This window comes from Pseudophryne corroboree, chromosome 3 (assembly GCF_028390025.1).
Source record: "Pseudophryne corroboree isolate aPseCor3 chromosome 3, aPseCor3.hap2, whole genome shotgun sequence".
NCBI classification, from domain to species: domain Eukaryota; kingdom Metazoa; phylum Chordata; class Amphibia; order Anura; family Myobatrachidae; genus Pseudophryne; species Pseudophryne corroboree.
This window is the reverse complement of record NC_086446.1, coordinates 104323626-104349290: the sequence shown is the minus strand read 5'-3', so window position 1 is coordinate 104349290 and position 25665 is coordinate 104323626. Positions and strand designations below refer to the sequence as shown.

The 25665-nt window shown below is 48.8% G+C and overlaps 1 protein-coding gene across 1 annotated transcript in view; it reads right to left on the bottom strand.

Moving 5' to 3' along the window:
* LOC135054902 (zinc finger protein 501-like) overlaps window positions 1–25487 on the bottom strand; it is a 31026-nt gene extending 5539 nt beyond the window's left edge. The window contains exons 1-2 of the mRNA XM_063958360.1: window positions 25391–25487; window positions 16454–16580 (exon numbers count right to left, since the gene is read on the bottom strand). The gene's annotated coding sequence lies outside the window, so the exon portion shown is untranslated. The remainder of the gene's footprint in view (window positions 1–16453; window positions 16581–25390) is intronic.
* Window positions 25488–25665: the final 178 nt, after the last annotated feature.

The following is a 25665-nucleotide window of genomic DNA, read 5'->3' as shown; positions in this document are numbered from 1 at the left end:
CATACAAACAGCCACTATGCTAAAAGTCAGTTAGTAGGCCTTTACATGGGAGACTTGGGGGTACATTTACTAAGCAGTGATAAGAGCGGAGAAGTGAGCCAGTAGAGAAGTTGCCCATCAACCAATCAGCAGCTCTGTATAATTTTATAGTATGCAAATTATAGATGTTACTTCAGTGCTGATTGGTTGCCATGGGCACTTCTCCTTTGGCTCACTTCTCCGCTCTTATCACTGCTTAGTTAAAATGTCCCCCTTGGTCTCACATGCCTCTAATAAGGTTTCGCTGCCCTGCCATAGAGTTCCCACGTGTTATGTTATGGTATCAACAAAGGGTTCGGTATATTTCATTGACTGTTAGAATGTCAACATATTCATGATGTCGACATGTCATATGTTGGCACTGATGAAATGTCGACAATCGGTGATGCAGCTGTTCTGGCGGTTGCAGAGGTATGCACTCAATCCTTAACCCAGCAGCTGTGGCTAATGTTCTGGCAGTTGCGGCTAATGGTACAAAACTGTGGTTGCGTCGATATGTTCCCATCCCTAATGTCGGCATTTCACATGCCGATGTTTACGATGTCTACACTATTAACATGTTGACATTTTGCAGATGTGTACATGTTAGCCCGGAGTGTACACTGTATATTACTGAACGTTCTTAGGGCCTAATTCATGTTTTTGCGCTATGGGCGATTATGACGCAACAGAGCAATTATCGTCAGACTGTGCAGGAGACAGGATTGCAACGTGCATGCGCAAAGGTGACGCTGCGATCTCGCACTGAGGATTACATAGCAAAGTGACTGACTGGAAGTGACCGTTTGAAGGTATCAACTGGGAGTTTACGGGGAGTGTTTGGCCAAACGCAGGTGATTCATGGCCATTATCTGCCATTGACTGCGAACTCGTATGTGCTAAAACATTCCGCCTGTGCTGTGTCCAGTCTGCGTAGCCACAGACCAACCCTTAGCTCTGATGGTCTTCGATTTTGTGTGTAAGTCGCAAATGTGTACGCAATCAGTCTGCAAAGTCTCCGGAGGGCGTCAGCTTCACTTGCTAACATTAGCAGTTGCGTAACCTACATTTCTCTTACGTCCTAGAGGATACTGGGGTTCCATTTAGTACCATGGGGTTTAGACTGGTCCACTAGGAGCCATGGGCATTTTAAGAATTTGATAGTGTGTGCTGGCTCCTCCCTCTATGCCCCTCCTACCAGACTCAGTTTAGAAAATGTGCCTGGAGGAGCCGGTCACGCTGAAGGATGCTCCTGAAGAGTTTTCTGCATTTATTTTATGTTTGTTATTTTCAGGCAGGACTGGTTGGCACCAGACTGCTTCGTGGGACTTGGGGGGGCGAATGGCCCAACATCTTGAAGGGTTAATGGACCCGTCCCCCACTGACAGGACACTGAGCTCCTCAGGGAACTATTCGCAAGCCCCATCACAGCGAGCATACATTCCCACAGCACGCCGCCACCCCTAACAGAGCCAGAAGAATGAAGAGTGGTGATTCTTAAGCCGGCGTCCCGGCTAGCGCATCGCCGGCCGTTATGGCGGCATGAGGGTACGGAGACGCATGGCTTCTAACCGGGGTGGAATGCGTCTCCACAGTACCCACACTGGCAAACACAGCCTTAAAACGGTTTTCTTTCCATATTAAGCAACAGATTACCTCAGCCAGTATAAAAAAAGCGGGAAGACCGTGCGCCATTGAAGGGACGGGGCCTTCACTATGAGCGGATCCAGCAGCTCACCAGCGCCATTTTCCCTCTGCAGTGGACACAGACGCTGACAGAGGGATGCGCAGCTCCTCTGGAGAGACTCCAGATTACCTCAGCGGTATCAGGGGGTCATAGCGGGGGGGGGGGGGGGGGGGGGGGGGGGGGGGGGGGAGCAATTAGTGTACTAAGGGGGTAATTCAAAGTTGATCGCAGCAGGATTTTTGTAAGCAATTGGGCAAAACCATGTGCACTGCAGGGGAGGCAGATATAACATGTGCAGAGAGAGTTAGATTTGGGTGTGGTGTGTTCAATCTGCAATCTAATTTGCAGTGTAAAAATAAAGCAGCCAGTATTTACCCTGCACAGAAACAAAATAACCCACCCAAATCTAACTCTCTCTGCAAATGTTATATCTGCCTCCCATGCAGTGCACATGGTTTTGCCCAATTGCTATCAAAAATCCTGCTGCAATCAACTTGGAATTACCCCCTGAGTCCCCAATCAGGGTACTTAGTCTGCGACCCGGCTAAACTTGACATTAGCGATAAGGGTGCAGTGGGGGCTGGCTCCAAATAACTCTGAATGGCTCTTAGTGGGTTAATTGTGCTTAACCTTTTTGTGTGTGTGTGTGTGTGTGTGTGTGTGTGTGTGTGTGTGTGTGTGTGTGTGTGTGTGTGTGTGCGCGCGCGCTCTGTCACATTTACATTATGTCAGGCAAAGAGTGTGTTTCTTGTACAGCAGAGTGTACTTCTTCACTAAGGGGCTCACTACTGGGTACTCAGGGTAGTGCACCTTCCCAGAATAGCGGTGCTGAACCGGAATGGGTTAATTCCATTAAGGGAATGATATCAAATATTTCTACAAAGCTACCCCGCAATGAGAAAGACGCAATACTTAAGACAGACTGTGGATGAGTTTATGAATAGAGAATCCGTCCCCAAACCAGCATCTCAATCCCCTTCCATTTGTCCGCAAAAACGATCTCTGGCCCAAATCCTGCAGTCGTACTCTGATGGGTCAGACATGGAGGAGGGTGAGGTGGATTTGGAGGGGTGGGGGAGGCTACTCTGTCACGGGAAATTGAGGCTCTTATAGAGGCTATCAGAGATGTTCTGCAAATTCCTGATAAGGTGTCAGAGGAGTGTGAGGAATCTTATTTTAATGTAAAAAAGAAATCCTCAGTCACTTTTCCTGCATCAAAGGAATTGAATACCCTGTTTGAAGAACCGTGGGTTAATCCCGATAAGAAATTTCAAATCCCTAAAAGGTTGCTCTCATCTTTTCCTTTTCCTACCGGTAAATCCTATTCTCGTAGTCCGTAGAGGATACTGGGGTTCACATTAGTACCATGGGGGTATAGACGGGTCCACTAGGAGCCATTGGCACTTTAAGAGTTTGAGAGTGTGGGCTGGCTCCTCTCTTTATGCCCCTCCTACCAGACTCAGTCTAGAAACTGTGCCCGAGGAGACGGACATCTTCGAGAGAAGGATTTTACACAGATAGTGGCGAGATTCATACCAGTTCACACATACAAGACACATCAAGCTAACTAGCTTGAAACTCAGCAACCGCTGAAACATTACTTCCCAAGTAACAATGCAGTACTCAACTAAAACGAAGTTGTACTGAACCCAATAACGATAGCAGGAAAAAGAAGCGCTGGGCGGGCGCCCAGCATCCTCTACGGACTACAAGAAAAGGATTTACCTGTAGGTAACCAAAATCCTATTTTCTCTTATGTCCTAAAGGATGCTGGGGTCCACATCAGTACCATGGGGATGTACCAAAGCTCCCAGAACGGGAGGGAGAGCGCGGAGGCTCCTGCAGAACAGATTGACTGAACTTCAGATCATCAGAGGCCAAAGTATCGAACTTGTAGAACTTGGCAAACGTGTCCGACCCAAACAAAGTTGCAGCTCGGCAAAGTTGTAAAGATGAGACACACCGGGCAGCCGCCCAGGAAGACCCCACCTTACGAGTAGAGTGGGCCTTGACAGACGTAGGACACAGCAATCCTGCCATAGAATACGCATGCTGGATAGTGAACCTGATCCAACGAGAGATCGTCTGCTTAGAAGCAGGACACCCAATTTTCTTGGGATCATACAGGACAAACAGAGAGTCCGATATTCTGTGACGAGCAGTCCTCTTCACGTAGATTTTCATAGCTCTTACAACATCCTAGGACTTTGATGAAATTGAGGAGTCAGTAGCAACTGGCAACACAATAGGTTGGTTGATATGAAATGCCGATACAACCTTCGGAAGAAACCACTGACGTGTCCGGAGCTCAGCTCTATCTTCGTGGAAGATCAAGTATGGGCTGTTACAGGACAAAGCCCCCAACTCCGACACACGTCTAGCAGAAGCTAAGGCCAACAACATGACAGCCTTCCATGTAAGAAATTTGACCTCAACCTCCTGTAGAGGCTCGAGCCAGTCCGATTGGAGGAACTGCAACATCACGCTAAGGTCCCAAGGCGCCGTAGGCGGTACAAAGGGAGGTTGGATGTGCAGAACTCCCTTCAAAAAGGTCTGAACCTCAGGGAGGGCAGCCAATCGTTTCTGGAAGAAAATGGATGGGGACGAAATCTGGACCTTCACAGATACCAACCTCAGGCCCATATCCACACCGGCTTGTAAGAAGAGGAGAAACCGTCCCAGTTGAAACTCCACCGCAGGAAATTTCCTGGACTCACACCAAGATGCGTATTTTTTCCAAATTCGATGGTAATGTTTACACGTTACTCCCTTCCTAGCCTGAATCAGGGTAGACATAACCTTGTTCGGAATGGCCTTTCGAGCTAGTATCAGGCGTTCAACCTCCATGCCGTCAAACGTAGCCGCAGTAAGTATCGATAGGCGAACGGCCCCTGCTTCAGCAGGTCCTCTCGAAGAGGTAGAGGCCTCGGCTCTTCTTGCAGTAGATCTGTGTACCAAGTCATTCTTGGCCAGTCCAGAGCAATGAGGATCGCTTGAACCCTTGTTCTCCTTATGAGCTTTAGAAGTCTTGGGATGAGTGGAAGTGGAGGAAACACGTACACCGACTGGAACACCCACGGAGTCACTAGGGCGTCCACCGCCACTGCTTGCGGGTCCCTCGACCTGGAACAATACCGCCGAAGCTTCTTGTTGAGACAAGAGGCTATCATGTCGATCTGGGGTATGCCCCAAAGATCTGTTACCTCCTTGAACACCTCTGGATGGAGACCCCCAGTCCCCTAGATGGAGATCGTGCCTGCTGAGGAAGTCCGCTTCCCAGTGGTCTACTCCCGGAATGAAGATTGCTGACAGCGCCAGCGCGTGCTTTTCTGCCCAGAGGATGATTCTTGTTACCTCTGCCTTTGTAGCTCTGCTCTTCGTTCCGCCCTGTCGGTTTATGTAGGCCACTGTCGTTACATTGTCCGACTGCACTTGAATGGCCCAATTTCTCAGAAGATGGGCCGCTTGGAGAAGACCGTAGTAGATGGCTCTTAGTTCTAGAATGTTTATCGGCAGGCCGGCTTCCAGACTTGATCACCTTCCTTGGAAGGTCTCCCCTTGAGTGACTGCGCCTCAGCCTCGGAGACTTGCATCCGTGGTTCGAAGGATCCAGTCCTGAATCCCGAACCTTCGGCCCTCCAGAAGGTGAGGTAGTTGCAACCACCAGAGGAGTGAAATCCTGGCCTTTGGCGACAGACGAATCTGCTGGTGCATATGTAGATGGGACCCCAACCACTTGTCCTGGAGATCCAGTTGGAAGGACCGAGCATGAAACCTCCCATACTATAGAGCAGTGATTTTCAACTTTTTTTTACTCGTGGCACACCAAACAATATTTTAAAATTGCCAAGGCACACCATCAGTTCCCCACAGAAAAAAAAACAAAAACACACATTGGCCCTCACAGTAAAAAATAAATAAATAAAATCATCCGCACATATAGTGGCCTACACAGAAAAAACAATCACATTGCTCTCCACATAAATCATGTTCCTCCCCACATAAATCAATCAATCAATCACATTTCTCCCCACATGAATTATTCACATAGTTCCCCCCATAAATTCTTATTCTCCCCACATAAATCCTATTGAAATCCTATTGTTCCCCACAGGAGAAATAAAATAACAAATATCAGCTGTCCTCCTCCCTGTCCCTCAGTGGCGGGGGCTGTTCATAGTGGAGTTCTGCGAATACTGAGCAGCGGGCAGGTGTGGATGTGGGTGGGAAGGAAAAATAAGATTTTACTCACCGGTAAATCTATTTCTCGTAGTCCGTAGTGGATGCTGGGACTCCGTAAGGACCATGGGGAATAGCGGCTCCGCAGGAGACTGGGCACAACTAAAGAAAGCTTTAGGTCTACCTGGTGTGCACTGGCTCCTCCCTCCATGACCCTCCTTCAGACCTCAGGATACTGTGCCCGGAAGAGCTGACACAATAAGGAAGGATTTTGAATCCCGGGTAAGACTCATACCAGCCACACCAATCACACCGTATAACTCGTGATACTATACCCAGTTAACAGTATGAATAACAACTGAGCCTCTCAACAGATGGCTCAACACTAACCCTTTAGTTAAACAATAACTATATACAAGTATTGCAGACAATCCGCACTTGGGACGGGCGCCCAGCATCCACTACGGACTACGAGAAATAGATTTACCGGTGAGTAAAATCTTATTTTCTCTGACGTCCTAAGTGGATGCTGGGACTCCGTAAGGACCATGAGGATTATACCAAAGCTCCCAAACGGGCGGGAGAGTGCGGATGACTCTGCAGCACCGAATGGGCAAACTCAAGGTCCTCCTCAGCCAGGGTGTCAAACTTGTAGAATTTAGCAAATGTGTTTGACCCCGACCAAGTAGCTGCTCGGCAAAGTTGTAGAGCCGAGACCCCTCGGGCAGCCGCCCAAGAAGAGCCCACCTTCCTCGTGGAATGGGCTTTCACTGATTTAGGATGCGGAAGTCCAGCCGCAGAATGTGCAAGCTGAATCGTACTACAGATCCAGCGAGCAATAGTCTGCTTTGAAGCAGGAGCACCCAGCTTGTTGGGTGCATACAGGATAAATAACGAGTCAGTTTTCCTGACTCCAGCTGTCCTGGAAACATAAATTTTCAGGGCCCTGACTACGTCCAACAACTTGGAAGCCTCCAAGTCTTTAGTAGCCGCAGGCACCACGATAGGTTGGTTCAAATGAAAAGCCGATACCACCTTAGGGAGAAACTGGGGACGAGTCCTCAATTCTGCCCATTCCATATGGAAAATCAGATAAGGGCTTTTACAAGACAAAGTCGCCAATTCTGACACACGCCTGGCCGAAGCCAAGGCCAACAGCATGACCACTTTCCACGTGAGATATTTTAATTCCACGGTTTTAAGTGGCTCAAACCAATGTGACTTTAGGAAATCCAACACCACATTGAGATCCCAAGGTGCCACTGGAGGCACAAAAGGGGGGCTGATTATGCAGCACACCCTTAACAAAAGTCTGAACTTCAGGTAGTGAAGCCAGTTCTCTCTGGAAGAAAATCGATAGAGCCGAAATCTGGACCTTAATGGAACCCAATTTTAGGCCCATAGTCACTCCTGACTGTAGGAAGTGCAGAAATCGACCCAGCTGAAACTCCTCCGTTGGGGCCCTTCTGGCCTCACACCACGCAACATATTTTCGCCATATGCGGTGATAATGGTTTGCGGTCACCTCCTACCTAGCTTTAATCAGCGTAGGGATGACTTCCTCCGGAATGCCCTTTTCCTTCAGGATCCGGCGTTCAACCGCCATGCCGTCAAACGCAGCCGCGGTAAGTCTTGGAACAGACAGGGCCCCTGCTGCAGCAGGTCCTGTCTGAGCGGCAGAGGCCATGGGTCCTCTGAGATCATTTCTTGAAGTTCTGGGTACCAAGCTCTTCTTGGCCAATCCGGAACAATAAGTATAGTTCTTACACCTCTTCTCCTTATTATCCTCAGTACCTTGGGTATGAGAGGAAGAGGAGGGAACACATAAACCGACCGGTACACCCACGGTGTCACTAGAGCGTCCACAGCTATCGCCTGAGGGTCTCTTGACCAGGCGCAATATCTTTCTAGCTTTTTGTTTAGGCGGGACGCCATCATGTCCACCTGTGGCCTTTCCCAACGGTTTACAATCAGTTGGAAGACTTCAAGATGAAGTCCCCACTCTCCCGGGTGGAGGTCGTGTCTGCTGAGGAAGTCTGCTTCCCAGTTGTCCACTCCCGGAATGAACACTGCTGACAGTGCTAACACGTGATTTTCCGCCCATCGGAGAATCCTTGTGGCTTCTGCCATCGCCGTCCTGCTTCTTGTGCCGCCCTGTCGGTTTACATGGGCGACTGCCGTGATGTTGTCTGACTGGATCAGTACCGGCTGGTTTTGAAGCAGGGGTTTTGCCTGACTTAGGGCATTGTAAATGGCCCGCAGTTCCAGAATATTTATGTGTAGGGAAGTCTCCTGACTTGACCATAGTCCTTGGAAGTTTCTTCCCTGTGTGACTGCCCCCCAGCCTCGAAGGCTGGCATCCGTGGTCACCAGGACCCAGTCCTGTATGCCGAATCTGCGGCCCTCTTGAAGATGAGCACTCTGCAGCCACCACAGCAGAGACACCCTGGTCCTTGGAGACAGGGTTATCAGCCGATGCATCTGAAGATGCGAACCGGACCACTTGTCCAACAGGTCCCACTGAAAAGTTCTCGCATGGAACCTGCCGAATGGAATTGCTTCGTAGGAAGCTACCATTTTTCCCAGGACTCGCGTGCAGTGATGCACCGACACCTGTTTTGGTTTTAGGAGGCCTCTGACTAGAGATGACAGCTCCTTGGCCTTCTCCTCCGGGAGAAACACTTTTTTCTGTTCTGTGTCCAGAACCATCCCCAGGAACAGTAGACGTGTCGTAGGAACCAGCTGTGACTTTGGAATATTTAGAATCCAACCGTGCTGTTGTAGCACCTCCCGAGATAGTGCTACCCCGACCAACAACTGCTCCCTGGACCTCGCCTTTATCAGGAGATCGTCCAAGTACGGGATCATTAAAACTCCCTTTTTTCGAAGGAGTATCATCATTTCGGCCATTACCTTGGTAAATACCCTCGGTGCCGTGGACAGACCAAATGGCAACGTCTGGAATTGGTAATGACAATCCTGTACCACAAATCTGAAGTACTCCTGGTGATGATGGTAAATGGGGACATGCAGGTAAGCATCCTTGATGTCCAGTGATACCATGTAATCCCCCTCGTCCAGGCTTGAAATAACCGCCCTGAGCGATTCCATCTTGAACTTGAATTTTTTTATATATGTGTTCAAGGATTTCAAATTTAAAATGGGTCTCACCGAACCGTCCGGTTTCGGAACCACAAACATTGTGGAATAGTAACCCCGTCCTTGTTGAAGAAGGGGCACCTTGACTATCACCTGCTGGGAATACAGCTTGTGAATTGCCTCTAGCACTGCCTGCCTGCCTGAGGCAGATGTTGGCAAGGCAGATTTGAGGAAACGGCGGGGGGGGGGGGGGGGGGACGTCTCGAATTCCAGCTTGTACCCCTGAGATACTACTTGAAGGATCCAGGGATCCACCCGTGAGCGAGCCCACTGATTGCTGAAGTTTTTGAGACGGGCCCCCACCGTACCTGGCTCCGCCTGTGGAGCCCCAGCGTCATGCAGTGGACTTGGAGGAAGTGGGGGGAGGACTTTTGCTCCTGGGAACTGGCTGTATGCTGCAGCTTTTTCCCTCTACCTCGGCCTCTGGGCAGAAAGGACGCGCCTTTAACCCGCTTGCCTTTCTGGGGCCGAAAGGACTGTACCTGATAATACGGTGCTTTCTTTGGCTGTGAGGGAACATGGGGTAAAAATGCTGACTTCCCAGCTGTTGCTGTGGAAACGAGGTCCGAGAGACCATCCCCGAACAACTCCTCACCCTTATAAGGCAAAACTTCCATGTGCCTTTTAGAATCTGCATCACCCGTCCACTGCCGAGTCCATAATCCTCTCCTGGCAGAAATGGACATTGCACTTATTTTGGATGCCAGCCGGCAAATATCCCTCTGTGCATCTCTCATGTATAAGACTGCGTCTTTAATATGCTCTATGGTTAGCAATATAGTGTCCCTGTCTAGGGTATCAATATTTTCCGACAGGGAATCTGACCACGCAGCTGCAGCAGTGCACATCCATGCTGAAGCAATAGCTGGTCTCAGTATAATACCTGTGTGAGTATATACAGACTTCAGGATAGCCTCCTGCTTCCTATCAGCAGGCTCCTTTAGGGCGGCCGTATCCGGAGACGGTAGTGCCACCTTCTTTGACAGGCGTGTGAGCGCTTTATCCACCCTAGGGGATGTTTCCCAACGTGACCTATCCTCTGGCGGGAAAGGGTACGTCATTAGTAACCTTTTAGAAATTACCAGTTTCTTATCGGGGGAAGCCCACGCTTCTTCACACACTTCATTTAATTCCTCAGATGGGGGAAAAACCACTGGTAGTTTTTTTCTCCCCAAACATAATACCCTTTTTTGTGGTACCTGGGGTAACATCAGAAATGTGCAACACATTTTTCATTGCCTCAATCATGTAACGTGTGGCCCTATTGGAAGTTACATTAGTCTCATCGTCGTCGACACTGGATTCAGTATCCGTGTCGACATCTGTGTCTGCCATCTGAGGTAGCGGGCGTTTTAGAGCCCCTGATGGCTTTTGAGACAGTTGGGCAGGCACGAACTGAGAAGCCGGCTGTCCCACATCTGCTATGTCGTCAAACCGTTTATGTAAGGAGTTGACACTTTCACGTAATTCCTTCCACAAGTCCATCCACTCAGGTGTCGGCCCCGCAGGGGGTGACATCACATTTATCGGCATCTGCTCCGCCTCCACATAAGCCTCCTCATCAAACATGTCGACACAGCTGTACCGACACACCGCACACACACAGGGAATGCTCTGACTGAGGACAGGACCCCACAAAGTCCTTTGGGGAGACAGAGAGAGAGTATGCCAGCACACACCAGAGCGCTATATATACACAGGGATTAACACTATAACTGAGTGATTTTCCCTTATAGCTGCTTATATGTATACTACTGCGCCTAAATTTAGTGCCCCCCCTCTCTTTTTTACCCTTTGTAGTCTTGAAACTGCAGGGGAGAGCCTGGGAGCGATCCTTCCAGCGGAGTTGTGAGGGAAAAATGGCGCCAGTGTGCTGAGGGAGATAGCTCCGCCCCTTTTCCGGCGGACTTCTCCCACTTTTTTATAGATATCTGGCAGGGGTATTTTTCACATATATAGCCTCTAGGACTATATTATGTGATTTTTATGCCAGCAAGGTGTTTTATATTGCTGCTCAGGGCGCCCCCCCCCAGCGCCCTGCACCCACCAGTGACCGGAGTGTGAGGTGTGCATGAGGAGCAATGGCGCACAGCTGCAGTGCTGTGCGCTACCTTGTTGAAGACCGAAGTCTTCTGCCGCCGATTTCCAGGACCATCTTCTTGTTTCTGGCTCTGTAAGGGGGTTGACGGCGCGGCTCCGGGAACAAGCAGCTAGGCGCACCAAGTGATCGAACCCTCTGGAGCTAATGGTGTCCAGTAGCCTAAGAAGCCCAAGCTAGCTGCAAGCAGGTAGGTTCGCTTCTTCTCCCCTTAGTCCCTCGTAGCAGTGAGTCTGTTGCCAGCAGATCTCACTGAAAATAAAAAAACCTAAAATTATACTTTCTTTTCTAGGAGCTCAGGAGAGCCCCTAGTGTGCATCCAGCTCAGCCGGGCACAAGATTCTAACGGAGGTCTGGAGGAGGGTCATGGAGGGAGGAGCCAGTGCACACCAGGTAGACATAAAGCTTTCTTTAGTTGTGCCCAGTCTCCTGCGGAGCCGCTATTCCCCATGGTCCTTACGGAGTCCCAGCATCCACTTAGGACGTCAGAGAAACTGTGTATGCAGGCGGGAACTGGAAGATGTGTATGCAGGCGGGTCGGCTGGCTGGGTGGTGAGACGCGGCGGCTGTGATCTATGTTATCATGGCCGGAGCACGACTGATCCTCTAAGAAGAGCCCAGGCCAACAGTTCACTCTGAAGGTGCAGGAAGCTGCTCTGGCTCCGCGGCACACCTTGCAACTGGTCACGGCACACTAGTTGAAAAAGTCTGCTGTAGAGCCTCGTAAGAGGCCACCATCTTCCCCAGAAGGCGAATGCACTGATGAACCGAGACCCGAGCTGGCTTCAGGACATCCCGGACCATTGTCTGTATCACCAACGCTTTTTTCTCTGGAAGAAACACCCTCTGCACTCCCGTGTCGAGGATCATTCCCAGAAAGGACAACCTCCTGGTTGGTTCCAAATTTGATTTTAGAAGATACAGGATCCAACCGTGTTCCCTGAGCAGGTGGGTCGTGAGAAGGATGGACTGTAACAGCTTCTCCTTGGACGGTGCCTTCATCAGCAGATCGTCCAGATATGGAATTATGTTCACCCCGTCTGCGGAGGAGAACCATCATTTCCACCATCACCTTGGTGAAAACCCTCGGTGCTGTGGAGAGGCCAAATGGCAGAGCCTGGAACTGATAGTGACAGTCCAACAGTGCGAATCGGAGATAAGCCTGATGCGGCGGCCAAATCGGAATGTAGAGGTAAGCATCCTTGATATCCAGGGATACCATGAATTCACCCTCTTCCAGACTTGATATCACCGCCATTAGAGATTCCATTTTGAACTTGAACTCCTTCAGAAAGGGGTTTAGCGATTTTAGGTTCAGAATGGGTCTGACCGAACCATCCGGTTTCGGTACCACGAAAAGGTTCGAATAGTAACCTTTGTTTTGCAGATGAGGAGGGACCGGTACAATAACCTGTGCCTCCACCAACTCGTGGACGGCTGCCTGCAGGACAGCCCTGTCTGCCAGCAAAGCTGGAAAGCCTGATTTGAAGAATCGGTGAGGAGGGAGAACTTGAAATTCCAGCCTGTACCCCTGGGGCACGATATCGTGCACCCAGGGGTCCAGGCCGGACGACACCCAGATGTGACAGAAAAGCCTGAGTCTCGCTCCCACCGGCCCTACCTCCGGGGCGTGCAGTCCACCGTCCTGCGGAGGACTTCGGCGTACCTGAAGCAGGTTTCTGTTCCTGGGAACTGGTCGCAGCCGGTTTCTTGGATTTGGGCCGGCCTCCCCTAAAGAAGGTGTTGGACGGTCTGGCCTTTCGTGGCTTGGCAGCCCGAAAGGGCTGTGATGCAGTTGAATAAAAGGGTTTCTTCGTAGGTGGTGCAGCTGAGGGAAGAAAAGGTGACTTACCCGCTGTAGCCGTGGATATCCACGCATCTAACGCTTCCCCAAAGAGAGCCTGACCTGTGTAGGGTAGGGTCTCCACACTTCTCCTGGATTCCGCGACGGCAGACCACTGGCGCAACCACAGTCCTCGACGAGCTGAGTCAGACATGGAAGAAATTCCCGCAGCCATGGAACCCAGGTCTTTCATGGATTCTACCAGAAATCCTGCCGAATCCTGAATGTTACGCAAAAACAGTTCAACGTCAGATTTATCCATAGTATCCAAATCTTCAAGTAATGTGCCTGACCACTTTACTATAGCTTTGGCAATCCAAGCACTGGCAATAGTGGGACGTAATATAGCCCCTGAAGCCGTGTACATGGATTTGAGAGTATTATCAATTTTACGATCAGCCGGCTCTTTCAAGGTGGTGGATCCTGGAACAGGTAAAAATACCTTTTTTGAGAGTCTGGATACAGACGCGTCAACAATAGGCGGATTTTCCCATCTTTTTCTATCCTCCACAGGGAAAGGAAACGCCACCAGGACCCTTTTATGGATCTGGAATTTTTTCTCAGGGTTTTCCCATGCTTTTTCAAAAATAGCATTTAATTCTTTTGACGCAGGGAAGGTTAGCGAAGCTTTCATATTTTCAGTAAAGTAAGCCTCTTCAACCTGCACAGGTGTTTTATCAGAAATATTCAACACATCCCTAATGGCCTCTATCATCAACTGCACCCCTTTTGCAAGTGATGCTGCCCCCCTCAACACATCCCCATCACCGTCCTCAGTGTCAGAATCGGTATCCGTGTCATCTTGCATAATTTGTGCAAGAGCACGTTTTTGGGAATATACGCAGGGGGGCCCTGAGGTAACAGAACTGGGCCAGACTGCCATAGAGTTCTGTAAAGCCTGAGTTGCAGACTCATTCTGTGCAACCCTAGTAGAAATCTGAGAACTCATAGATTTGATACAGGATAACCACTCAGGCTCCCTTGCTGGTATCTGTGCTAAAACAGTGCAATCCTGATTACATGAAAGGGGATAATCCTGAGAGGACATATCCTCTGCAGCATATGACACAGAGTCCCTGTACATAGCTTAATGGAGACCACAGACACTCCACACACACACAGGGGAGGGCAGACAGAGTTTCACCCCCAAGAATGGCAAGAGAGAGACAGAGATTGGAGCCAACCCACACACAGCGCTTTTTAGGTATAGGGAGACCCCAACAAGCGCTGACTGTGCACCTTAATAGGTTACACAGCCTGTATACAGCCTCCACCCCCACCCCACCCCCTTCTACAACCCCCTGGTACCGTGAGAGATAGCTGGAGTTGTTCTGGAGGGACTTGCTCTTCACGGACAGCATTGTGCAGGCAGGAAAATGGCGCTGAACACTGCTGGGTCCGCTCTGAGGAGAAGCTCCGCCCCCAAAATGGCGCTGTCTCCCGCTCTTCATAGGATTATACTGGCCTGAGGAATTATGCTGGCTGAGATCCCGGGACCCCAGCAGGCTGTGTGGCCAGTGTAGGGTGTAGGCGCTGGCTTAGGGCGCCCCTCACAGCACCACACTATGTACCGCTGAGCCCCGGAGTGCCATTAGTACTGCGCTCCATACCCTGTTGCCGCCATATTCACACCGGCCCCCGCTTGCTAGGGGGGTCGGTGACTAACTCGCCACCAATCTTGTGGCTCTGGAAGGGGGTGGCGGCATGCTGCTGGGGTGAGCGATCCCCTGTGGCGGGGAACGATCGATCCCCTCAGGAGCTCAGTGTCCTGTCAGCGGAGATAGTGGCTCAGACACCGCAGGGCGGACACTACTCCCCCCCTTAGTCCCAGGAAGCAGGCAGGCTGTTGCCAGCAGCCTCCCTGTAAAATAATAAACTCTAAAAAAAACTTTTACTAAAGAAGCTCTGGAGAGCTCCACTAGCTCTTGACTGGCTCCTCCGGGCACATTTTCTAAACTGAGTCTGGTAGGAGGGGCATAGAGGGAGGAGCCAGCCCATACTCTCAAACTCTTAAAGTGCCAACGGCTCCTGGTGGACCCGTCTATACCCCATGGTACTAATGTGGAGCCCAGCATCCTCTGGGACGTAAGAGAAATAATAGTTAGGAGCTGATTGGCAGGTACTTTATCTCTCTCTCTAAGGCTTAGTACATCTGCTCCATGGTATATGAGAAATCTTCTATGAAGCAGCCAAAGAGGCACTTTATGGCATAACATCATTGGCAGTGAATGCCGGCAGTTTTGAGGGTATGCAGTTATTCTGTCAACATTTACAATGCCGACATTACAGGTTTTAGATTTAGGGCTGGGCTGCGGTTAGGTTTAGGATTTAACATTAGAAAAATTATGAAAGTTATGCTGACATGCCAATTTGCACAATGTCGACACTGTGACCCTGCTGTCATTTTGTACCACCCCCGTTTTGTGAAGTAGAGAAGAAGACAATGTATGTAGAGAACATATGGAACGCTAGCACTTTTTACTGCATTTAGACCGACTCCAGGACCTTGAGAACAAATCAATTTCAATTCATCAAATTACAGTTTTCAAGAACAAATTAACAGCACTAAGACGGACACAATGTCGGCAATGTGCATGTGTGTGCTATATACGGTACCACAAAATCACTGATTTAGTGCACACCACTATGGGAGCAAACAAAAATCCGCAACATACTGTAGGTGCAATGTGGAATTGCCTTCTGGAACGCAATCCGGACCTAATGGATTCAACCCCTAAGCGGGAGATGGCTGTATACTTTTTGGGCAATACAATAGAATGGTGGATAAGTGAGGTAAGGAGGGTATCATAGTGTGATGTACTTGCCTGTATATAGCAAGCCTCTTGTCAGTAATACTACTGACGGACAACACAGCCTGATGCTTTAGTGCAGCAATGGTCAGATGACAGCTTAAACACCGCTACACAGCAAATGGGGTGTGGATCGTGTCGACCACTATTGGACGGACAGTGACTAGGTCGACAAAGTCATGTGATCGACGTGTAAAAAGGTCAACATGATTTTTTTTAAAAATAAAATTGGTGTTGTTTTCTTTGTAAAGTGACCAGGACCTGGCAAGCTTCAGGCAGGTTACTATTCCCAATCGTAGTCCACGTGGATCGTAAAGTAAGAAGAAGTTTCAAAAATGACATTTTTTTAAACTCATGTCAACCTTTTCACGTGTCGGCCGTTACCATGTCTGTCCACCTAGACAGGGTAAACCTAAAGACCGGATACCCAACAAACGTAAGCACGATGTCAAACAATTCAAATTCTATCGCGGTATGAAAATTTTTACATTATGCATGTATTTCAGAAAAATCTTACTAGCTTGCAATTCCGGTTTATGTATTATTTTAGTTCCAACCCCTTGGATAACTCCGTACTATTAGGGACCTGAAACTAGAAGTGAGTGCCTTATGAAACCTGTCATCCGTGCTGCAGACACAATGAAAAAGGCAGTACTCACAATTGTAAGTCCCACCAGCTGCTGTGGAAACCTAGTCGGACACCTGGATATCGAATGTAAAGGATTCTATGTCCTCTGTCCCAGCAGTGTCTGATCCTGTAGTCCACTTCCTTCCTTAGTCACTTTACTGAAGAAAAAAACACACAACATTGGAGTCAGCCGCAGTCAGTGGAAGTTACGTTACAGATTTCATTCCATTCCTGATAACACTGCAATCTCTATGGGACACTCTATCTTGGTTTCTTGGTTTTAAATCAGTTTTATTAAGTTACCCCATAATTAAAATGAATCAATAAAATTAATCAATGTAGCTAATTAAATCAATAACATTTCGGGGACGGATGATACTTAAAAGAGTAAACTCTGCTCTCTTACAACTTTTTATCTGAAGGCTAGTACCCACTAAAGCCCCAAACACGCTAGACGAGAAAGTAAAAGATATCGCTAAGAAGGGCCGATCTGAGTGAGATCTTCTACAATCTTGTCCAGTGTGTACACTCAATGTCATTAACGATGCGCTCTCCCGCTAGAGTTCCTCGTTAATGACAGCCATGCTGCAGATGCAGCATGGGCGTCGTTCCCCCCCTCCGTTGCACCCTTGCCCGCTGGCATCGGCAAGTGTGTATGCACTTGCTGGTGCCGGCACCCCGCCGCCACCAATATTGTCCGGGACTAGTTTAGTGTGTACCAGGCTTTAACAAGTCCCTGTCGACGCCTGGCTGTCGTTAACGAGCACCTCCCTCGTCTGCACATGTTCAGACAAGGGAGGGGGCCGTTAACGACATTGGGGCTAATTCAGAACTGATTGGTAGGCTGCGTTTTTGTACAGCAGGCTATCAGGTCCAAACTGCGTACGCACCGCAATGCGCAGGCGTGTCGCACGGGTACAAAGCGGATCGCCGCTCAGCAATGGGTTTGTGCGAAGGAACCGTTCGCACGGGCAATCAAGAGGAGATTGACAGGAAGAAGGCGTTTGTGGGTGGCAACTGACCGTTTTCTGGGAGTGTTTGGAAAAACGCATCCGTGTCCAAGCGTTTGCAGGGCGGGTGTCTGACGTCAATTCCGGTCCCGGACAGGCTGATGTGATCGCAGCAGCTGAGTAAGTCCAGAGCTACTCAGAGACTGCATAAAATCTGTTTGTACAGCTCGGCTACACATGCGTTCGCACAATTGCAAAGTGAAAATACACTCCCCTATGGGCGGCGACTATGCGAACGCAGGACTGCAAAAAAAAACCCTAATGAGCGAACAGGTCTGAATTAGCCCCATTGAGTGTACACACTGGATGAGATTGTAAAAGATCTCACTCAGATTGGCCCTTCTGAGCGAGATCTTTTACGTTCTCTTCTAGTGTATATGGGCCAAGTTCTCCCAACTGGTAGACCATGTGATTCTGTCTCCAGGACCGCTGTCTGTTCGGATAGCCTCACTGATTAGTGCAGTGGCTTCTAAACTTATTTGAATCACAGTCCCCTTAAGTTTCAGCATTTGTTTTTTCATAGCACCCCACACAAAATGTTTCTTATTGGGCAATTCAGAATTGATGTATTTTTTAAAGGTGAAGTTAGGTGGTGCTGGTGGGCAGGGCTGCGTTTCTGTTACTGCACATATTTTATGATTGGCAGCCACCAGCTCTGGTTTTGCCTATCACACCGACCATAAATAATTGATCTAATCTTGGACCACCAACCAGTGCACCTGCACCTAGTTTGGGAACCACTTACTTAGGGGCCCATTTATCATTAAATATTTGCAACTTAATCACAAATAGTTAGTAACCCCTAAATGTATCACTGATGGACCGCAGCAGATATCTCCAATACCTGCTGCGATCCCTCTATTCCCGGCAGTAAACGAATCCAAATAGGTTTCTATGGGGATGATGCTCCCAGATTTACCAGTTTCTTGAATGTGATTTCCAGAGATTGGTCCCTGCAGCTACCGCCATCTGAAGAGGACAGTAGCCTATGGGCTATACTTTGTGTAGTTAGCCGGTGGAGGGTTCCCCCAGCAATGGCTGCCTTGCATGTGCGGTCAGCAGTACAGCACATGCGCAGTAGCACCAGCAGCACTCACAGGGACGAGCTGCGGGTGCTCTATAATATATTCCGCCATTAGGATCGCATATTGCAGTGCGATTCTGGGCAAAAATATCGCACCCAGATTGCATTGTATATGTAATTATTAATAAATGGGTCCCTTAGTGTCTTCAACAATAGGTAGCACCTGCAGGTTTATAAAGCAGCTGAGGTGCTGGAACATGCTGATAGGACCAGCTATGGTAAAACCTAGATTTTTTTTACCAGAAGTCAGGGGGATTACCAAGGGTTGGGGCTGTGATCCCGGCCACAGAATGCCAACGGGGTGGGGCCAGTGCGGCGAAGCTTCTTGCAAGCTGCGCTCGCCACAGGTTCTCTTCCCACTCTGTGTGTTGTGGACACCCACAAGTGGGACTAGTCCCTTTTACTTGGCATGTTCAGGGTGCAGGTGGAGGTATTGTGACCGGCGGTCTCCTGACCGCCAGTCACATGACTACATCCCATTACCGAGGGCCACATTCTACTAACTGAAGACTGGTGCAAAGCTGCAGGACACTGGAAGTTCTCCCTTAAACTAAAAACAAAACCGCTTACTGTACTGCTTTTGATACTGTTGCTAGGAAAACTAAAATAAGAATTTACTTACCGATAATTCTATTTCTCGTAGTCCGTAGTGGATGCTGGGAACTCCGTAAGGACCATGGGGAATAGCGGCTCCGCAGGAGACAGGGCACATCTAAAGAAAGCTTTAGGATCACCTGGTGTGCACTGGCTCCTCCCCCTATGACCCTCCTCCAAGCCTCAGTTAGGATACTGTGCCCGGACGAGCGTACACAATAAGGAAGGATATTGAATCCCGGGTAAGACTCATACCAGCCACACCAATCACACTGTACAACTTGTGATCTGAACCCAGTTAACAGCATGATAATAGAGGAGCCTCTAGAAAAGATGGCTCACTACAGCAATAACCCGAATTTTTTGGTAACAATAATTATGTACCAGTATTGCAGACAATCCGCACTTGGGATGGGCGCCGAGCATCCACTACGGACTACGAGAAATAGAATTATCGGTAAGTAAATTCTTATTTTCTCTGACGTCCTAGTGGATGCTGGGAACTCCGTAAGGACCATGGGGATTATACCAAAGCTCCCAAAACGGGCGGGAGAGTGCGGATGACTCTGCATCACCCAATGAGAGAACTCCCGGTCCTCCTCAGCCAGGGTATCAAATTTGTAGAATTTTACAAACGTATTTGCTCCTGACCAAGTAACTGCTCGGCAAAGTTGTAAAGCCGAGACCCCTTGGCAGCTGCCCAAGATGAGCCCACCTTCCTTGTGGAGTGGGCATTTACAGATTTTTGGCTGTGGCAGGCCTGCCACAGAATGTGCAAGCTGAATTGTACTACAAATCCAACGAGCAATAGTCTGCTTAGAAGCAGGAGCACCCAGCTAGTTGGGTGCATACAGGATAAACAGCAAGTCAGATTTCCTGACTCCAACCGTCCTGGAAACATATTTTCCGGGTCCTGACAACGTCTAGCAACTTGGAGTCCCCCAAGTCCCTAGTAGCCGCAGGCACCACAATAGGTTTGGTTCAGGTGATCGCTGAAACCACCTTAGGGAGAAACTGAGGACGAGTCCTCAATTCCGCCCTGTCCGAATGGAAACTCAGATAAGGGCTTTTACAGGATAAAGCCACCAATTCTGACACGCGCCTGGCCCAGGCCATAGCCAACAGCATGACCACTTTTTCTGTGAGATATTTTAACTCCACAGATTTAAGTGGGTCAAACCAATGTGACTTTTGGAACCCCAAAACCACCTTGAGATCCCAAAGTGCCACTGAAGGCACAAAAGGAGTCTGTATATGCAGTACCCCTTTAACAAACGTCTGAACTTCAGGGACTGAAGCTAGTTCTTTTTTGGAAGAAAATCGACAGAGCCGAAATTTGAACCTTAATGGACCCCAATTTCAGGCCCATAGATACTCCTGTTTGCAGGAAATGTAGGAAACGACCCAGTTGAATTTCCTCCGTCGAGCCTTACTGGCCTCGCACCACGCAACATATTTTCGCCAAATGCGGTGATAATGTTTTTCGGTTACATCCTTCCCGGCCTTGATCAGGATAGGGATGACTTCATCCGGAATGCCTTTTTTCTTCAGGATCCGGCGTTCAACCGCCATGCCGTCAACGCAGCCGCGGCAAGTCTTGGAACAGACAAGGTCCCCGCTGAAGCAGGTCCCTTCTTAGAGGTAGAGGCCACGGATCCTCCGTGAGCATCTCTTGAAGTTCCGGTTACCAAGTCCTCCTTGGCCAATCCGGAGCCACTAATATAGTGCTTACTCCTCTCCATCTTATCAATCTCAGTACCTTGGGTATGAGAGGCAGAGGAGGGAACCCATACACTGATTGGTACACCCACGGTGTTACCAGAGCATCTACAGCTATTGCCTGAGGGTCCCTTGACCTGGCGCAATACCTGTCGAGTTTTTCCCAACGGTTTATAATCATGTGGAAGACTTCTGGGTGAAGTCCCTACTCTCCCGGGTGGAGGTCGTGCTGAGGAAATCTGCTTCCCAGTTGTCCACTCCCGGAATGAAAACTGCTGACAGTGCTATCACATGGTTTTTCGCCCAGCGAAGAATCCTTGCAGCTTCTGCCATTGCCCTCCTGCTTCTTGTGGCACCCTGTCTGTTTACGTGGGTGACTGCCGTAATGTTGTCCGACTGGAACAACACCGGCTGACCTTGAAGCAGAGGTCTTGCTAAGCTTAGAGCATTGTAAATGGCCCTTAGCTTCAGGATATTTATGTGAAGTGATGTCTCCAGGCTTGACCATAAGCCCTGGATATTCCTTCCCTGTGTGACTGCTCCCCAGCCTCGCAGGCTGGCATCCGTGGTCACCAGGACCCAGTCCTGAATGCCGAATCTGCGGCCCTCTAGAAGATGAGCACTCTGCAACCACCACAGGAGGGATACCCTTGTCCCTGGTGACAGGGTTATCCGCTGATGCATCTGAAGATGCGACCCGGACCATTTTTCCAGTAGGTTCCACTGGAAAGTCTTGCGTGGAATCTGCCGAATGGGATTGCTTCGTAGGAAGCCACCATTTTTACCCAGAACCCTTGTGCATTGATGCACTGAGACTTGGTTTGGTTTTAGGAGGTTCCTGACTAGCTCGGATAACTCCCTGGCTTTTTCCTCCGGGAGAAACACCTTCTTTCTGGACTGTGTCCAGGATCATCCCTAGGAACAGAAGACAAGTCGTCGGAACCAGCTGCGAATCTGGAATATTGAGAATCCAATCGTGCTGCCGCAACACTACCTGAGATAGTGCTACACCGATCTCCAACTGTTCCCTGGATCTTACCCTTATCAGGGAATCGTCCAAGTAAAGGATAACTAAAAATTCCCTTCCTTTGAAGGAATATCATCATTTCGGTCATTACTTCAGTAAAGACCCGGGGTGCCGTGGACCCTCCCTACGGCAGCGTCTGAACTGATAGTGACAGTTCTGTACCATAACCTGAGATACCCTTGGTGAGAAGGGTAAATTTTGACATGAAGGTAAGCATCCTTGATGTCCCGAGACATCATGTAGTCCCCTTCTTCCAGGTTTGCAATCACTGCTCTGAGTGACTCAATTTTGAATTTGAACCTCTGTATGTAAGTGTTCAAAGATTTTAGATTTTAAAATCGGTCTCACCGAGCCGTCTGGCTTCGGTACCACAATAGTGTGGAATAATACCCCGTTCCCTGTTGCAGGAGAGGTACCTTAATTATCACCTGCTGGGAATACAGCTTGTGAATGGCTTCCAAAACTGCCTCCCTGTCAGCGGGAGACGTCGGTAAAACAGACTTTTTGGAAACGGCGAGGGGAATACGTCTCGAATTCCAATTTTGTACCCCTGAGATAACACCTGAAGGATCCCGGGGTCTACTTGCGAGTGAGCCCACTGCGCACTGAAATTCACTGAGAACGGGCCCCCACCGTGCCTGAACTTGTAAAGCCCTAGCGTCATACTGAGGGCTTGGCAGAGGCGGAAAAGGGTTTCTGTTCCTGGGAACTGGCTGATCTCTGCAGCCATTTTCCTCTCCCTCTGTCACGAGCAGAAAAGAGGAACCCTTTTGTCCGCTTGCCAACCAGGACTGCGCCTGATAATACGGCGTCTTATTTTGAGAGGCGACCTAGGGTACATCCCCTTTTTTTTTTTTAAGGCAATACTTCCAAATGCCGTTTGGAATCCCTGACCACTTTACTGGTAGAATACAACGCACTTATACTTGATGCCAGTCGGCAAATATTCCGCTGTGCATCATGCATATATAGAAATGCATCTTTTAATTGCTCTATAGGCAATAATATACTGTCCTTATCTAGGATATCAATATTTCCAGTCAGGGAATCCGACCACGCCAACCCAGCACTGCACATCCAGGCTGAGGCGATTGCTGGTCGCAGTATAACACTAGTATGTGTGTAAATACATTTTAGGATACCCTCCTGCTTTTTATCAGCAGGATCCTTAAGGGCGGCCATCTCAAGAGAGGGTAGAGCCCTTGTTCTTACAAGCGTGTGAGCGCCTTATCCCCTGTAGGGGGTGTTTCCCAACGCACCCTAACCTCTGGCGGGAAAAGGTATACTGCCAATAACTTTTTAGAATTATCAATTGTTATCGGGGGGAAACCCACGCATCATCACACACCTCATTTTATTTTTCAGATTTAGGAAAACTACAGGAAGTTTTTCCTCACCAAACATAATACCCCTTTTTTTGGTGGTATTCATATTATCAGAAAAGTGTAAACATTTTCCATTGCATCAATCATGCAATGAGTAGCCCTATTGGAAATCACGGTTGTCTCTTCACCGTCGACACAGGAGTCAGTATCCGTGTCGGCGTCTGTATCTGAGGTAACGGGCGCTTTAGAGCCCCTGTATGAGACGTCTGGACATGCACAAGCTGAGTAGCCGGCTGTCTCATGTCAACCACTGTCTTTTATACAAAGCTGACACTGTCACGCAATTTCAACAGTACATCCACTCAGGTGTCGACCCCCTAGGGGGTGATAACACTATTACAGACACTCTACTCCGTCTCCACATCATTTTTCTCCTCATACATGTCGACACAAACATACCGACACACAGCACACACACAGGGAATGCTCTGATAGAGGACAGGACCCCACTAGCCCTTTGGGGAGACAAAGGGAGAGTTTGCCAGCACACACCAGAGCGCTATATATATATATATATATATAGGGATAACCTTATATAAGTGTTTTTCCCTTTATAGCTGCTGTATTGTTTATACTGCGCCTAATTTGTGCCCCCCTCTCTTTTTTAACCCCTTTCTGTAGTGTAGTGACTGCAGGGGAGAGCCAGGGAGCTTCCCTCCAACTGAGCTGTGAGGGAAAATGGCGCCAGTGTGCTGAGGAGATAGGCTCCGCCCCTTTCTCGGCGTCCTTATCATCCGTTTTTCTGTATGTTTTGGCAGGGGTTAAATGCATCCATATAGCCCAGGAGTTATATGTGATGCATTTATTTTAGCCATATAAGGTTTTATCGATTTATTGCGTCTCAGGGCGCTGCCCCCCCAGCGCCCTGCACCCTCAGTGACCGGAGTGTGAAGTGTGCTGAGAGCAATGGCGCACAGCTGCGGTGCTGTGCGCTACCTTATCTGAAGACAGGATCGTCTTCTGCCGCCGATTTCACCGGACCTCTTCGCTCTTCTGGCTCTGTAAGGAGGCCGGCGGCGCGGCTCCGGGACCCATCCAGGCTGAACCTGTGATCGTCCCTCTGGAGCTAATGTCCAGTAGCCTAAGAAACCCGATCCACTCTGCACGCAGGTGAGTCCGTTTCTTCTCCCCTTAGTCCCACGATGCAGTGAGCCTGTTGCCAGCAGGTCTCACTGAAAATAATAAACCTAAACTAAAACTTTCACAAAGAGCTCAGGAGAGCCCCTAGTGTGCACCCTTCTCGTCGGGCACAGAAATCTAACTGAGGCTTGGAGGAGGGTCATAGGGGGAGGAGCCAGTGCACACCAGGTGATCCTAAAGCTTTCTTTAGATGTGCCCAGACTCCTACGGAGCCGCTATTCCCCATGGTCCTTACGGAGTTCCCAGCATCCACTAGGACGTCAGAGAAATATACAAAAAAAAGATACATGTGTATAACTTATAAACAGTTTCAAATGTGAAAATGATCATTATGTGCATTACTGTAAAGGACATGAGGAATTCCATCTCACCTCCTGTGTAATTCTTTCTCACCGACTGCATAGGGCTACAGAATATTATAGCATCATACAAATAATGGATCATTTTAATTATTATTTATATTAACAATGTATCCATTTATAAATTATTTTTCAAAATCAAAAATCAATTCTGATGTATCATATAGGTGCATTACTAAACACTAACTTGCAGCTGTCAGTGGGTGAAACTAGAAATAATCACAAATAAAGAGAACCAGGCAACGCTAAAGCCATTTCTATACAATACAAGGCATTTTTTTCCAAGGGAATAGTGTCATTCATAGCTTATTACAGCAGGTATGCCTGTCCAAATACTGTATACGGACTATTCATTAATTAAATAATATATGCATTATACAGCGTCCTCCTAGGCCCATATAATACAGCCACCGATTACCTATTAACCATGAAGCGGCCACTATACCCTATACATGGACCGTGATCGAGCACCATGTTTGACCTAATATAGGATACAGCGAGCTCCTTCCATTGTGATAAATACAATGATAATTAGTCCCTTTCCGCTCGCACAAAAAGGACTCTGCATGCAATCAGACCCCGGTGTGCAATAATGAACAGAAAACCTGAGATGCATGTAATAAGTGGGAGGTAAACAAGCCACCACCGACCTGCAACAGCCGCAGCTCCCGTCCCATCCTTTGTGTAATAAATCTGGGCCAACGTTCCATGGGAGAAGCTTCCCCCTTCCCGCGCACGCGCATTTCCCAACCCACCGCTCTCTCATGCTTGTTGCACGGCGCATGCGCAAATTGCAGAGGCGCGCTCCCGCTCCATGTACTTGTTATTATCTCGTCCTTGTTATTAATAATCTCCCGAGAATCTATCTTGCTCTCTGGCAAGCCTTTATTAAGAATACGGGCAAATTGCACCATATAACATTTTA